Source organism: Arvicanthis niloticus, chromosome 14 (assembly GCF_011762505.2).
Source record: "Arvicanthis niloticus isolate mArvNil1 chromosome 14, mArvNil1.pat.X, whole genome shotgun sequence".
NCBI lineage: Eukaryota > Metazoa > Chordata > Mammalia > Rodentia > Muridae > Arvicanthis > Arvicanthis niloticus.
In genome coordinates, this window is record NC_047671.1 from 20,357,515 (window position 1) to 20,372,688 (window position 15,174).

General features: G+C 41.5%; 1 long non-coding RNA gene across 1 annotated transcript; it reads right to left on the reverse strand.

Moving 5' to 3' along the window:
• Positions 1 to 8,493: 8,493 nt before the first annotated feature.
• LOC143434393 (uncharacterized) lies at positions 8,494 to 13,149 on the reverse strand. Its single transcript, XR_013103865.1, has 3 exons — positions 12,958 to 13,149; positions 10,993 to 11,105; positions 8,494 to 9,193 (listed from the first exon to the last, which is right to left on the reverse strand). It is a non-coding gene; the product is annotated as an uncharacterized LOC143434393 (long non-coding RNA).
• Positions 13,150 to 15,174: the final 2,025 nt, after the last annotated feature.

Below are 15,174 nucleotides of genomic sequence, written 5' to 3' on the forward strand. Positions count from 1 at the left end.
CCCTTTCCCCAGGATGCTACTGCTGGTTCTCCTCCTGGCTCCATGGGAAAAACTGTTTGAGGAAGGTGAAAATATCCATGCCCTGATTCATGTGCTCTAGGAGTGCGTGTGAGCACAAACCTCTTTTCTCACAGCCTTCATCACGATTTCACTGGGCATCAGGGACAGAGAAGGCAAACTCACAACATCCTTCACTGAAGATCCGGGTTTGTCATTAAAACCTTTTAAAATATCAATTCGGATTCCTTGTGTTTAAAAAGCTAAGGAAGAGGTCAGAGGGCACACATGCTCTCCTTTCATAAGGGGGAGTTTCTTTTTTAATAATGTAGAAATCTTTAACAATTAAAGGATCGCTTATTCCCAAGAGAAAATAAATAAAAACTAGAGTCTAACTTTTTTATAAGTACTTTTTAAAGTTTTATTTATTTATTTGTTTATTTATTTATTTATTTATTGTATGTAAGTACACTGTAGCTGTCTTCAGGCACCCCAGAAGAGGGCATCAGATCTCATTACAGATGGTTGTGAGCCACCATGTGGTTGCTGGGATTTGAACTCATGACCTCTGGAAGACCAGTCAATGCTCTTAACCACTGAGCCATCTCACCAACCCTGAGTCTAACTTTTATAAACGTTAAAATGTGCATTTCTCTAGTTCCTTTCTGTGGTGATCTGAATGAGAAATGTCCCTCATAGGCTCATGTTGACCGCTTGTTACCCAGGTGGTGGCACAGTTTGCAGAGGTTATGGAACCTCTATGCCTTCCATCATATTGCCTGGCATGTGATTTTAATGTATGGAGGAATTGATAATCAATTCCAAGACCGTGATAGAACATAGATTCTGTGGCATCCTCTTACTCTCAAGAAAGGTGTTCCTTAGTTCCAAGCAAAAAATGTAAACTGAGAAGAAAAATATATCTAATGGGACCCATTAGGATTAGTGGGCATTGTATCATACTTCTGTCCATTCTGATGAGGACATGTCCCTATGAGCTTGTACTACAGTGGGTTTGGATATAGAAATGAATTTTACATGGTAGAGACTGGTTCACCACCTGAATCCGGAAGTGTAAGATTCAACCATTCTTTATTGTGAAATAACCGTTTGCAAACTGGACACTTTAGAGCTTTTACTGATACTTAGGGTTAGTACCCAATCTCAGTTCTGATTCAGAGGGAAATTTTTCATTTTAAAGATAGAGAACCACAGTTACGGAGACAGCTCAGTGGTAGAAGCCTAGCTGGGCACGCCTGAAGACCCAAGGTCAGATCCCCAGCACCTACCTAAAGAAAAACAGTCATGGAAGTCGCATTTGTAACCCTAGCAACTGGGACATGCTTGCCTGCTGGCCAGCCAATCTAGAGGAGTCTGTGGGCTCCAAATTCAGTGAGAGACCTTGTCTCAAAAGCTATAATAAAGAGTGACTGAGAAAAATGTTGAGAGAGAGCAAAAGAGAGATCGATCCAGAGATTAAAGATACAGAGACAAAGAACATACTTTCAGTTATGAGGAGGCCAAAGGGGAACGGGGTGGTGGGTGGTGGGTGGTGGGTGGTGGGTGGTGGGTGGTGGGTGGTGGGTGGTGGGTGGTGGGTGGTGGGTGGTTACAGGCAGGTTGGGGTTTTTTTTGTTTTTGTTTTTTAAATCATAGTCGATGTAAGTGATGATGGCACAACACCACAACAATTTTATTCATCAAAGGGAGTAAAAAAAAAAAGAAGAAGAAGAGAAATCTGTGGCACCAGGCAGCAGTGGATCTCGGTGAGGGCCGAACAGAATTGATTTGGGTGAAGAAATAGGGTAGGCACATTCGATGCCTGCACAGTGAAAGTGAATAACTACCAGGCATGCGCCAAATTCCTTGGGCAGACTCAGCATAGGCCTGTGTGAAGCTGTAGAGAGCTGTTCTTTAACATGCAGGAACAAACAAATGACCCCTGGAGCCAGGAGGCAGCTGAACTCTTATTTGCAGAAAACATTGCACTTGGTGGCTGCCGTGTGGTCCCGCGGAAATGAATGAGACTTTTCTCCCTGCTGTCCCAGGCATTCTCCTGGATGATTAATTGACAGCTCTCCAGCCAAGACTGAGTTCCTTCTGGAGGCAGGGCCCCTGGGTGCGCACCTGCCACTGCAGAACTGAAGCAAGAAAATGTATTGTCTTCCTTTTTCTCTTCGGAGTGCTGCAGCTGCTGGCCTGCTTGAAGGAATTCTTCTTCGCTTGGGGTATGAACCTGACTTGCTGGCAAAAGGAAAACTGCACATTTTCAGCGAATTCAGGGAAGCTGTACTGTAGAGATTGATTTGAAAAATCCCCGCCATTCACAAGTTTGGGGGCTGTTCTCTCTTCCCTGCCTGTCTGGTGCCCCCTTTCATATAGGGCTTTCTGTCCACATTCCTGAATACCACAGCGCACTGCGCACTGTGACAGCTGCGGTGGTAGCCTGGAATCCTGAGGACACTGGTGGGGCCTCTTGCATTCAAGAGCAGAGATGCTTTGCCTGAAGGGAAAGCAAACCGAGCTGTTGGTGCAGACTTCATAAGACGTCCATCCGGCACAAATAGTTCCCGGAAGGCAAGGTCAATAGACAGTCTGCCGTGTGGAAGATTTCTGTGGCTTTCCGAAAGTTAAAGTTGGTTTGTTTGCCAAAGACACGTTTGAGCTGAAGTTTCTTGGGGCTTATTAGCAGAATTTGTGGTGTCCTCAAATTTGGACAGAAGGTTTTGATGCGAATAATTCTAGAAGCTAGAGACAATTAGGAATTGCCATAAAAACACTCGTGCCTGGGTACTGTCATTTTAGTTGCTTTCATTTAGCATTCATGATGATTTTGTTTTCATTAATTGTGTTATGACTTATTGCTTGTTATGTAAAAGACACATCATGTGGTAGGGAGCGACCCAAACATAAAAATAACAAGGAAAACACGTAGTATGTAACGTAGGTAGAAGAGCCATGAAAACAATAGATCAGAAGGAGAGGATCCAGGAATCCTGGAATGTGGTGGGATGGGTCTGAAAATGTCATTGAGAAGCTGATACTTTCAAATTGAGGTAGGTGTGGCTGGGTTGCCTTATCTTGGGATTATAGGACCATCTGGGAATGAAGGAAGCAATCCCTAGTATAAATAGAAAAGATAAAACAATGTATTGGTAGAAAGGCTGCACTGAATGAGTCTAAAAAAATATTAAGATTGTGGTAAGTAGCATAATAGTCCCCAGGTATGTCCATGTCCTAATCCAGGGAGCTATCATTATATTGGGCAACTTGGTGATGCCCAATATCACACATACCCCACATGCATACCCCAATAAGATAGTGATCAACTCTGCCTAAACTATACAGAAGCTCTTAGATTAATGAAGGAGAAGTCCAGAATTTGAAATGTTGAAAATGGGTAACTATGTTGTTAACAGATGGGATGAAATTTGCCATCAGCTGATCTTAAGAGTAGTACTCTGGATTAGTCACGTGGACGGCATCTCAGCATCAAAGCTGTTGAATAGAACAAGAAGGCAGAAGAAAAAGAACTTACCAGGAAGCAGTATGGGAAGAACCTATTCAGACGTCGATGGGTGCAGAGATAGTATCTGAGGCCACAACCCAAGAAGGTCAAAGGACAAACAAATGGTGTCTCCCATGGAGTGTCCAGCAAGGAACAACACCCTGCCAACACCTTGATATCAGCCCAGGAAGACTTCTACCTACTGAGTCAGAAGATGACACATTCGTATCATTTTTAAGTCACCCCATTTGTAGGAAGGCATATAGCAGCCAGGAAGCTAACAACTGTATCCACCAATAATCTCCCTGAGAATTTATCAGCCGCACACCCAGGAAGCAGAGGGCTCCTCCGATCCCCTAAGATGGGCTAGTACTATCCACCTCCCCGAATCCACTAGATTCCTAGATTTCAGTTCTGCCTGGCCCATGTGAAGAGTATCTAGATAAGTACAGAGAGAGGGAGGTGAGCAGAAAGAGAGAGCAAGAGAAGGAGCTAGCATCAAAGAGGAAAAGTACACTACTTGCTAGGTCTCAGAGGTAATTGGGTCACATGCTCTATTGGATAGGTGTGAAAATCTCCCATTTACAAATGAAAAATAACAGATTAAGGAAATTCAGTGTGTGTGTGTGTGTGTGTGTGTGTGTGTGTGTGTGTGTGTGTGTCTGTGTGTCTGTGTGTGTGTCTGTGTGTGTGCTAATGAGGGTCAATGTCAAGATTTTAGTCAAACAGTTGACCACTAAGCTACATTCCCAGCAACACATGGACGTGTAGAGTAAGCATGACTTGAATCGGAAGCTTTTTGGCTGTAAAGCCCTTATTTATGGCAGCTAGACCAAATGGCTCAGAGTAAGAGGAAGATGACAGCTTAGATCCTAGCAGCAATGTTGTGATGTAGATGTGGCCTCACTCATGGACATCCTGGAGGTTGTCAGAAGCATGGAGCTATCCATGAGTGTGAGGCAGAGTTGCTACCCATGTTTCTCAGCATCTGATCAGCAAGACGTACACCATACGCAATGTCATGGTCTTCCTTTGTCTTCAGCTCCTCATCATCAGCTGCTTTTTCCTCCCTGACTGGGAATCTGAAGTAGACCTTGTCAACATTCCAGATTCTGGACTTTTTCTTTATTAATCCAAGAGCTTCTGTGCAATTTGACAGATTTGCTCTCTATCTTACTGGGGTACGTGTGTGGCTAAATGTGCATTGATGCACGTGTGCACTTTTTTGTGTCTGGGTCTTTTTGCATTTGCTTTGAGATCGGGTCTCTCCATGGCCGAGATCAGAATCACTTAGACCAGGATAGCTGCATCACCTCTCCCAGCCTCCAGGGGTCCTCAGCCCTCCATTTCCCATCCTGCAATGCTGAGATTGCAGAAGAGTCGCCACACCCGGCTTTTTACACAGGCTTTGGGTATATGAACTCAGGCCCTTACATTTTGAAGGCAAGATTTCTACTGGCTGAATCATCTCTCCAATCCTCTTGTTGCTTTTGAACCATGAGACATTTGAGTCTCTGATTTGTTCTGTTACTCAAGCTCCTTTGCATGTTAGTGACACACAACCCATCCTTTCTGATTTCTAGTGGTCCTTTCCTTTCCTCCTACAAGTGTCCTAAGTCTTCTGTGGTAAACAAGCCTGTAAGTCAGAGGTTCTCAACCTGTGGGTCTCAACCCTTTAGGGACTGAATGACCTTTTCACAGGGTTTGTCTAAGACCATCAGAAAACACAGATGCTTACATTAAGATTCACAACAGTAACAAAATTACAGTTATAAAGCAGCAATAAAAAATAATTTTTATGTTTATGGGTCACCATAACATGAAGAACTGTATTAAAGGGTCACAGCATTGGGAAGCTTTGGAACCACTGCTGTAAGTACATTTGACCTTGTGACTTTGTCAATATAGATCATCCTCTTTTAGACAACAGGAGGGTATTAGATTCAAATTTAGTAACTCAGACTTCTTGAGAATATTTTGTGGTTCTGAGGATCCAACCCAGTGTGTCTTGTATGCATGCTAGATACCCACTCTATCACTAAGGTGCATTTTAGTGCAGCTGAATCTAGAAAACAATAATCCAAATATAGAAAATGGCGGAAGCTGGGTTATCTATAGGGAATCCTAAGAGATCAACATAAATATTTTTCCTGATGTCACGAATTCTGGCTGAGATATCTGTAGATATAATGATGCCCAACACTCTTATTGTTAGATTAACTAATACTTATAATGAAATATTTTCTTTATTTATGTTAATTTTTAGTCAGTGTTAATTACTTACAGTTAGGTCACATCTGTCTGTAACTCCAAATTCAGGTGATCCAATGCCTTCTTCCCTGTCGGTACCAGGCATATACGCTGTGCCTACACCTACATGTAGTCAAAACACCCAAACACAGAAAATAAAATAATATTTTTTTAATTAAAAAAAACAGTTGGTAAACTATGCCTCTTGAGTAACTAATATATACCAATGTGTGGTGGCTTGGATAGGAGTGGTCACCAAAGGCTCATCAATTTGAATGGTTGGGCATTAGGGAGTAAGGCAACTTGAGAGGCAATGGTTGTATAGCCTCAGTGGAGTAGGTATGGCCTGGTTGGAAGAAGTGTGTTACAGAAGTTGGGCTTTGGTTTCCAAAAGTCTAAGTCAGGTCTAGGGGCTCTCTGTAATTCTGCTACCTGCAAATCTGGATTAGAAATTGCAACTTCCAGCACCACAATGTCTGTCTGTCTGCTACCATGATGCTTCTGGCAATGATGACAATAGACTAAACCTCTAAAATTGTAAGCAAGCCCCAGTTAAATGATTTCCTTTATAAGAGTTGCCATGGTTATGGTGTCTCTCCACAGCAACAGAACACAAACAAAGACAAAAGCTTTAATATTCTGTACTTCAAAGACTCTGTGCAACCAGATGCAACTCTAGTCTCCATGAGGCTGTGACTTTTACTGCTCAAACCCGGGTATAATCTCTACACATGTGGTTTTCCAGTCATAGCCCTCAAAGAGGGATGAAAGCAATCGATCTTTTTCTACTTCCCCAGTGATCAGTTTCTTACCTTTAGTCAATCTTTTCTTGATTTCAGGAGTGAGCAAACAGAAGTTTGGCCCCAAATTTCAGCCCAGAATCCTGATGTTATTTACTTTGAATTTTACAGAAAACTCCCTTGAAGATTCTTCTCTATGAAAGTAATTCTTTTGGTCATTAACAAGGTATCTGCAAGAGTTAGTCACCTTTCTGTCACCATGACAAAAATACCTCAGGCAATCAACACTAAGGAGTAAAGGTTAATTTTCTCTCACTGCTTTGGTATTTCAGGGTGTGGCCATAGTCACCTGGCCACATTGCCTTTAGGCCTATGGACAACATAAATTATGACAGAGCACCTGGTAAAGGAAGTGACTCACTTCATGATGAACAGGAAGTAGATAAGAGAGAAGGAAAAGAACTAGGCTCCCAAAAGTCTACTTCAAGTGTACGTCTTCAACAACCCAACTTATGTCTATGAGACTTCATTTCCTAATGGACCCACTATTTTCCAGTACTATCACAGGCTGGGGAGTGAGCTTTGAATAGAGGGTCACTGGAGAATAGTCAAGATTCAGGCAAGGATACTTGCCATGGAAAATACCACTTGAAAATGTAAGATGGCCCTTAAGTGAGAGGGTCTTTATAACGCTGCCTTTATTTATTTATTTTTTACAATTTTTATTCATGTTATTTAACTTAGTGTGTGTACATAGGTGTGTGCTTATGTGCCGCAGGACATGTCTGGAAGCCGGAAGACAACTTGCAGGAGTCAATCTAGCACACATATCACAGGGATGGAACTCAGGTCATCAGGCTTGGTAGCAGATTCCTTTACCTGAGGAGTCATCTCACCAGCCCGACCATATTGTCTTTTAATATTGACAGTGGCAGGGAATTAGTTCCTCCTCATGGTGACATAACATAGTCTAAAGATAAAATTCTGAGAAAGGAACATAAATGAACATACCATGTAAGACCATCATTTGTTCCAACTTCTTTTCAAATGGATTTTGGATTTGATATCTGGAGTCTAAGCCAGCCATTTTGTTTCATAAAATAGTAACTATCCTTCATGAGAGTGGAACAGCATAAGCTAAGGAGCCTGGAAGCAGGATGACTTCCGGAAATGACTTTGCCTACCCTTGGGTTACAAGTTTATATCTATCTATCCATCTATCTGGATGGATAGATGGATGAATGGATGGATGGATGGATGGATGGTTGGAACAATGGACAGACAGACAGATATTAACAATAAATTATAGATATCTATCTATAGATATCTAGATATCTAGATATCTAGATAGATATTAACAATAAATTATATATTGCTAAGCCTCTGTTACTTAGGTCTGGTGTCCCTTACAATCACTTATTCCTAAGCCTTTTATGACATGGCTAGATCTATGCCAAGCAGAATAGTTACCTCTGTACTACCTCGTACCAGTATTCACTGCCCTTGACCTTAACTGATCTTAACCAAGACATGGATGGATTGTAAACACCACAACAGCAAAGCCCAAAATACACACACTAAACATTAAGCACAGTTACTATATTTAGTGCCCACATAGTCCTGGATAGGCTCAGACTTGAACATTCCCTTACCCTCATGTACAGAAGCAGTATTCTATCCCTGACCGGCATGGCAAGTCTCAGGTTGAGTTGGCTTCATTGTGTCTACCTTAATTTGCCAACCTTGACCTTCTCTAAGACCATACACTGTGAACAATGAATCTGATATTTAATCTTGAACAATTAACAGATCCTCTCTCAGCACCCCGTGTAATGGGAAGAGCCTCATGGAATGGTTCAGAGAGGATGAGGTAATACACAGGCTTTGATGGTGTTGCCGTGTATATCCTCAAATTGCATTACTTATTATTATGCATTACTTATTATTATGGTCATTGTTTTACTCTAAAAGAGAACGTTAAAAAGCAGAAAGACCTTGATGGGGAAATCTACTGCTGTTCGGGTAGATGAGTAAACCGGGTCTTCAATGGAGTCATCTCTCTTGTGTCACACCCAAACCGATCTTCTGTTTCATGAGGAGTAGAAAAGCCATTACATGAAAACATGTGGTGTCTGCCTTCCTCATCCATTTAGCTTCACGAAGCTTTTCATCCAATAAGTTCAGCTCTGTATGTAAAGTAGGTAAGTAACCTGAAGCAGACGTATGCTTGCCTGTGTCCTTTGCCTCTGAGTTCCCAGCTGCTCTGGCCCCTGACTCGGCACCCTTCACATGATGTTTTTTTACCCACAGTGCTTTGCAAATGTACAGCATCTTTAAAGAGACTGTTCATAAACGTCCCTTGTCATCTTATGGAATCATCTGCAGAGATTCATCTGGTTATGGTGCTGCTTTTAACAAGCAGTCATTCTGGGAACTGTCCATAGCCAGGCAAACCAGGCTCAGAGAAACAATGTCTACTTTCTAGCCAATGCAAGAATGATGAAGGTGGAGAGCCAAGGTTGGAGTTGCAGGGTTTGCTTTCTCTTGAGCCCTTATTTAACAATGTCTCCTGGGTGCAGGGAGAGGGGGTGAACTAACCCCTTTGCAGTGGTTTCTGATTTTCGCAGATTTACCAGGAAGACGAGATTACAATACCCACACTTTCCCTTTCCATCTTTCTGGAAGCTTATTTGTGTTCCTATGTCAACAGAGGGAAGAAAAAGACATCATTCATTTCGAGTAGCTTACAGCTACTGGGCCTTCCTTAACTTGTCTCCTTAACCTATTACTGTTGTTTAATTCCATTTAGCACTCTCACCCAGAAATGCACAACTTCCTGATCACTATGGGATGCGCTAGCCTTTCTTAGACTCTCAGGACCAAGAGCATTGACCAAAAATTCAGTTGGAATCACAAATGTGTGAGAAAGGGTATCTGTTTACATTCTATGAATCGTAGGATTCAACTTTCATATAATGCTGTCGTGAAAAAAAATATATAGATATCCAAATAAACATATCAGTCCAAAAGATGAGTGTCTCACTTCCAACCAAACTAAATCAAAAGCTGAGCTGATTTGGAAGGGACACTATTTTTGGATGGAGAAAATGGTACTCTTCTCTAAGAAGAAATACTCTATGCTTAAAAGCCAGTTTTAAGATGGACACACATGTGAGAAAGAAGATAAGGCACCCTGCTGTTTCAGGCAAAGAAGACATTACTTCTGCTGGTCAGAATCACACACACACACACACACCCTTTTTGAAAGTGAGATATTTAAACTGGTAAGTGCCTCCAAAGTTATCTGCTGCTTAACTTAACTTAGCTCTTTCAGAGGACCAGCTTTGATTCTTAGAGCCCACATCAGCTTTATAACAAGGCTCCTAGGGAGTGGAGACTTTCTTTTGGCTTCTTTGGCCACCCATGTACATGTGTGTATGTGTACTCATGCCCACACATACAAATAAAAACATATATCTTTTAAAATTAAAAAGATTGAGCTACATATTGGTAACTTAGTATGTCTCCTCCTTATAACACCTGTACATGAGAATGTATCCAGACAGTGCTTTCTTGTACGGACCAAGAAGACATGGTCCCCTGTTCCCAACCCTTGGAACAAGAGAGTACATGAGCATCTTGCCACTGTCAAGTGGGATTGTATTTTGATGATGGTAAAATGTTCAAGCTCATTGAGAGCTTTGATTCTGCATCCTCCCCCACCACCACCACCACCTGTAACTTACGTATACCATTTCTATGACTGAGTCGTTTCATATTCCTAAGAGGTAGCAGAATTTCTGGCAGGCTGCAGATAGACAGCAAATGACTGCTTAGGTATTACTAAGAAACATCTCTCATATCCATGTTATCTGCTAGGCCCTGTTCCAAGAGTTTTGCAGATATTAATTACTTAATCCATATGGCATCTCTAGGAAGTAGTTGCTATTATTACTCCATTTGACAGATGACAAAAAAAATGGGATATGAAGATTTAAAAGCAACTGGGTCCTAAGTGGCTGAGTTAAAACTAAGGGAATACAGTCTTGATCATACTTCTTGGCTCTATTCTCATCCCAAACCATAGGCCCTATTTATCTTACATAACTTGAGAGATTCCCAAGTTCTACAGAATGTGGTTCTAATTCTCCATTTTTAGACTAGCAGTGGAGAATAGAAACCATCTTGCTAATAATACTAGGTCTGAAAAGCTGTCACAAGGAACATGAAAACATGGTTTTCTCTTCTTTCTTCCAAAATGACATGGTTTCAATAATAATAATGAATTTTCTATGAGGATAAACAAGAAAACTATACTTGCTCCCAACTCTTCCAGACAATGGAGCTGTGGGTTTTGTAATGGTTTCTAAAACATAATACAGTGGCTGCATGTCACTAACAACAAATCAACGCAGATATCTGGGGACCTATGACAGCACAGGGGATCCCTAATGCACTGTGAGAGGCTAGAAAGAACAAACCAGTGTTTCTAGTCACCAGAGAAGGTTCCAAGAAGCCACGAGACAGAAGTGAAGATGTCAAAGTTGTTCTGTGTTCTGAATCTCCTTCACTGACTCCCACAGAGGTAGATTCTAGTCTGCCATCCTTATCTGAAAGAGCAAGAAGAGCAAAGTTGTAAATGAGTGTCCCAAGAAGCTGGGTGGCCTACCTCAAACACTGGAGCACAGGGAATACAGGAATAAATAAGGAAGTTTGAAAGTTTATTGAAAACATGTTTTGTTCTGTCTTGTTTCTTTTTTTGGTGGGTGAGTAGGGGAGTCAAAAGTTTGATTTTATTTGTTTGTTTGTTTGAAAATCTCACAGATGCATATACTATATATGGATTATATCCATTCCAACTCCCTCCTTCCAACCCCCAATCACATTTGTCTCCCAAATTCATAGCCTCTTATTTTTTTTTCTTTAAATAACCCACTGAGTCCAGTTCACACTCCCCTTGTGCACACAGGGAAGTATGGGCACCCAACCTACCAGTAGGCACACCTACAAAAAAAGTGATTCTTCCCCAATATGCCCTCAACTAGGGATAGAAGGCCCTCCCTCCTCCATATTAAATAGTTTTACTAGCTTAGTCTTTTCAAGGTCATGTTCGAGTTCATCACAACTACTGTGAGTTCATGTGTGCAACAGCCATGTTATGTCCAAAGGACAGCATTGCACCGAACTTCTTCCACAATGGCTGGCTGGCACATTCTTCCTCTGATATATATATATCATAAAATATATATATATATATATATATATATATATATATATTTTATGAGCCCTGCATAGGTGTCCCATCTACCAATGAAGATACAGAATCACTTATTCTCAGTACTTTGACAATTTATGAATCTCTACATTACCCACTATCCACTGAAACCAGAAGTTTCTTTGACGAGCATAAATCTATGAATATACATGCAAATGTTTAGTAGATAGTTTGACAAGATAACATCAATAGGCTCTCTTTTTGTTCCTATGACTTCTCTGCCCATGGATTTTGATTGTTTTTATAGAACCAGGCATGAACTACCTCCTGTCAAACATACAGGGCAAGCTTCAAATCCCATCAAGAGAATGGTTGGTAACTCCCAAAACAGACTAGATGTTATTGCAACGTTGGGCACAATTCACCTGTCAGGACAGTAATGCAGCAGGTAGGAGCTGTAGTTGTTTGGATATGACCATTGATATGGTTTCTTCCCTAGAAGAATGCAGAACACCTTCTGACACTATGTAAATTAGCTGTGAGGGAGGAAGTTTCCTGATCAGTACAAGACTGATTCTCTATTTTCTGTATCCGGAGTAAGTGGTATCTTCAGCAGTGGGTCCTAACATCTAGTTATGATGTGTAACCAAGAGCAACAGAACTAGTCTAAGTAGTTGTAGATGCTTTGGGCCTTGTCTGACCACTAACTCCCTGGGAGCCTGTACCTGATACTAAGTCTACCTTGTCTGCTTTGCCTTCCTTTACCCCAGGTGTCTCTCAGCTATGTAAGAGTGATCCAACCTGTGGCTAGCAGTGGGAAACGGAAGGTGAAAAGGGCCAACCAGTTGCTCAACACTGAAAACAGAACTAACAAAGTCCTCCTGTCTCTCATTCAGCAAGAGATTGGGGTAGCGATTTAGCACAGGGAGTGAAAGCATGAGTGAGTGGGATACTTCAAAGGAGGGATGTTTCTGGGGATTCATTCCCAACATGGCAGCCTTATGTCCAGTGCCCTTTCTGGCCTCGGGAACCCAATAAAGATGAGTAAGAGCATGCAGAAAAGATTTTCCTTAGCAAAGCAAGAGTCATCGCTTTCAGCAGAAGCCAATTAAATATCCCAAAACATGCTTACCTACATCTACCTCCTTCTGCATAGTAGAGCATAGTTAGAAGGAAAGGCTAGAAAAGCCATGAATTCCCCAGCTCCAGGAAATAAAAATCACTCTTATTTTCATCTACGAATTTACCAGAGACACTCTACTCAAAGACAAACGGTGATGATGACAAGGCCACTTTTCCAATATTCCCTCTTCTTATGTTTTGTACTTCAGCCAACAGCATGGGTCATCTGGACATGACTTCTGAATATCAGGTTAAACTCCAACCGTCAGAGTCTCTCAGCTCTGTTTTGCAACCTTTAAAAATAGAGAAAACCCAGTAGCAGTGATACACAAATACTTAAAGTTAAACAGAAAATGAAGATTTTTTTCCCCATACTTTCCCCCTATTCTTGGGTCTTAAACAGTCATTTAAAAGAAATGAAATTGAGGGTTAGAAAGATGGCTCAGTGATTAAGAGCACATGGTACTTTTTGCCTGAGGACCAGGATTCAGTTCCCAGAATCCACATGGCAGCTTAATGACCATCTATAACTCTAGTTTCAAGAAACCTGGTGCCTTCATCTGGCCTCCATGGGTATCAGGCACACACACACACACACACACACACACACACACACACAAACACACACACACACGTAGGCAAAATACTCATGCACATAAAAAAAAAACCCTAAGGTTATCAGTTTATTTCTATCAAATAAACAAAGTTAAATTAGTCTTCAATGGCATTGAAGATTTTGACTCAGTCTAGTGGACCTTGATCTAGTATTCATTTTATAAACAACAATTTTTTCCTTGACTTCAGATTCTGGATTGTCTTTGACTCAGCAGCAGAATCTTCTATCTGATTAGTCCTCTCTGTGGTCTACCTGCTCACCCTTGTCCCACTCACATTCATCCACCTCTTCTGAGATGCTTTTCCCAGCCATCATCAACCCCACTGTACCCGGGCTTTCCAATGCCCACTGCTCATTGTTCTTCTCAAAATGCAATGTTAACTGTCTTGTTCATGCCTTGCTTCCCCTGATAAACTGCAACCCCATACGAAATCCTTGCCAGCATCATGTTAAATGAAACAAACCAGATACCAACAGACAAATACTGCATGCCATGTCTCTCACTCGTGTGTCTTTTGGAGGCTTTTTCTCCACTAGAAGTCCCTCTGCCCAAGCTCATCTAGCTGTGTCAAATTGACATGAAACTCGACAGAATACAAGCTCAAGCCATCTAATACAGACAAATATGTGCATATATATGAGTGTGTGTACAATATTATATATGTGTGTGTATGTAATAATATATAATAACTGTGCTGCTGAAGCTACATATAAGTGTTTATAGCAGATTTAAATAGGTAAGCTGTATTTATTAACCAGCTGGGTTGATTGGTTGATTGATTGGTTGTCTGACTTACTAAAGTTATTGCTCATATTTATTTTAAAAATGAGCAAACTTGAGACTCATTCAATATGAAAGACTCTTGGAATTTGAAGCAGATCACCTCAACCATGGGGTGCAAATTGTCTTTGGTAAAATCACAGCAAAGCATATACCTTCTTTGCATCCTGGGTGTAGAATCTGAGGTTATGTTTCCTCCTCCACCTCTAACACAAAATGAAATAAATATAGACACAAATACTAAGGAAGTAAGTTATAGATGGTCCTTAGAAGTCAGTATTATCTGCGCATCTAACCATAAAAGCAGCATCTGCTCTGCTAAATACAGGTGTTTTATATCCTTGTCATTAATTGGAGGGGACATTATGTCATCATACATCAACAGTTAAGGTTGGTTAAAGTGCCACTTATCTCAGGTGCTGTCATTAATCAGATTCTTTCGAGCTTGGTAACTCCAGAGGCTTGGCTCGAAGCTGCTCGAAGTAGTTGAGTTTTCCCTGTAGGTTTGAGGTGTCTTTTTATTATCGTCTTGAATGAAAACCTTGGGACCCAGACATAAGTGGCGATTAAGGAGCTGTCCTGATGCTTCAAAGAAGAGAAACATCCTTCCTTGCCTTCATGCCCTCACTCTCCTGCTCCTTCCAAAGAGTCACAGTGGAGAGGGAGGAACCTCAGCACAAGCTGTCGTCACACTGGGCTTTAACCCGTTCAAGCATCTCACAGCTGGTGCTTCGAAACTGGAGAACAGCAGCAGTCGGTGGAAAAAGCAGCACCCTCTCCGCTTGCCTGACACTCGGGGCCCCTGGATGCTTCCCTGGCCGTCCCCAAACCAGAAGAACTACACACACATACTTGTTGCTTCCCCCGAAAATATTTGTCACAGTCTTTTCCTGCGGAGGGGCCTTTGGGATTGACGTACGTTTTCAGGAGCAGAGCAGCAAGTTT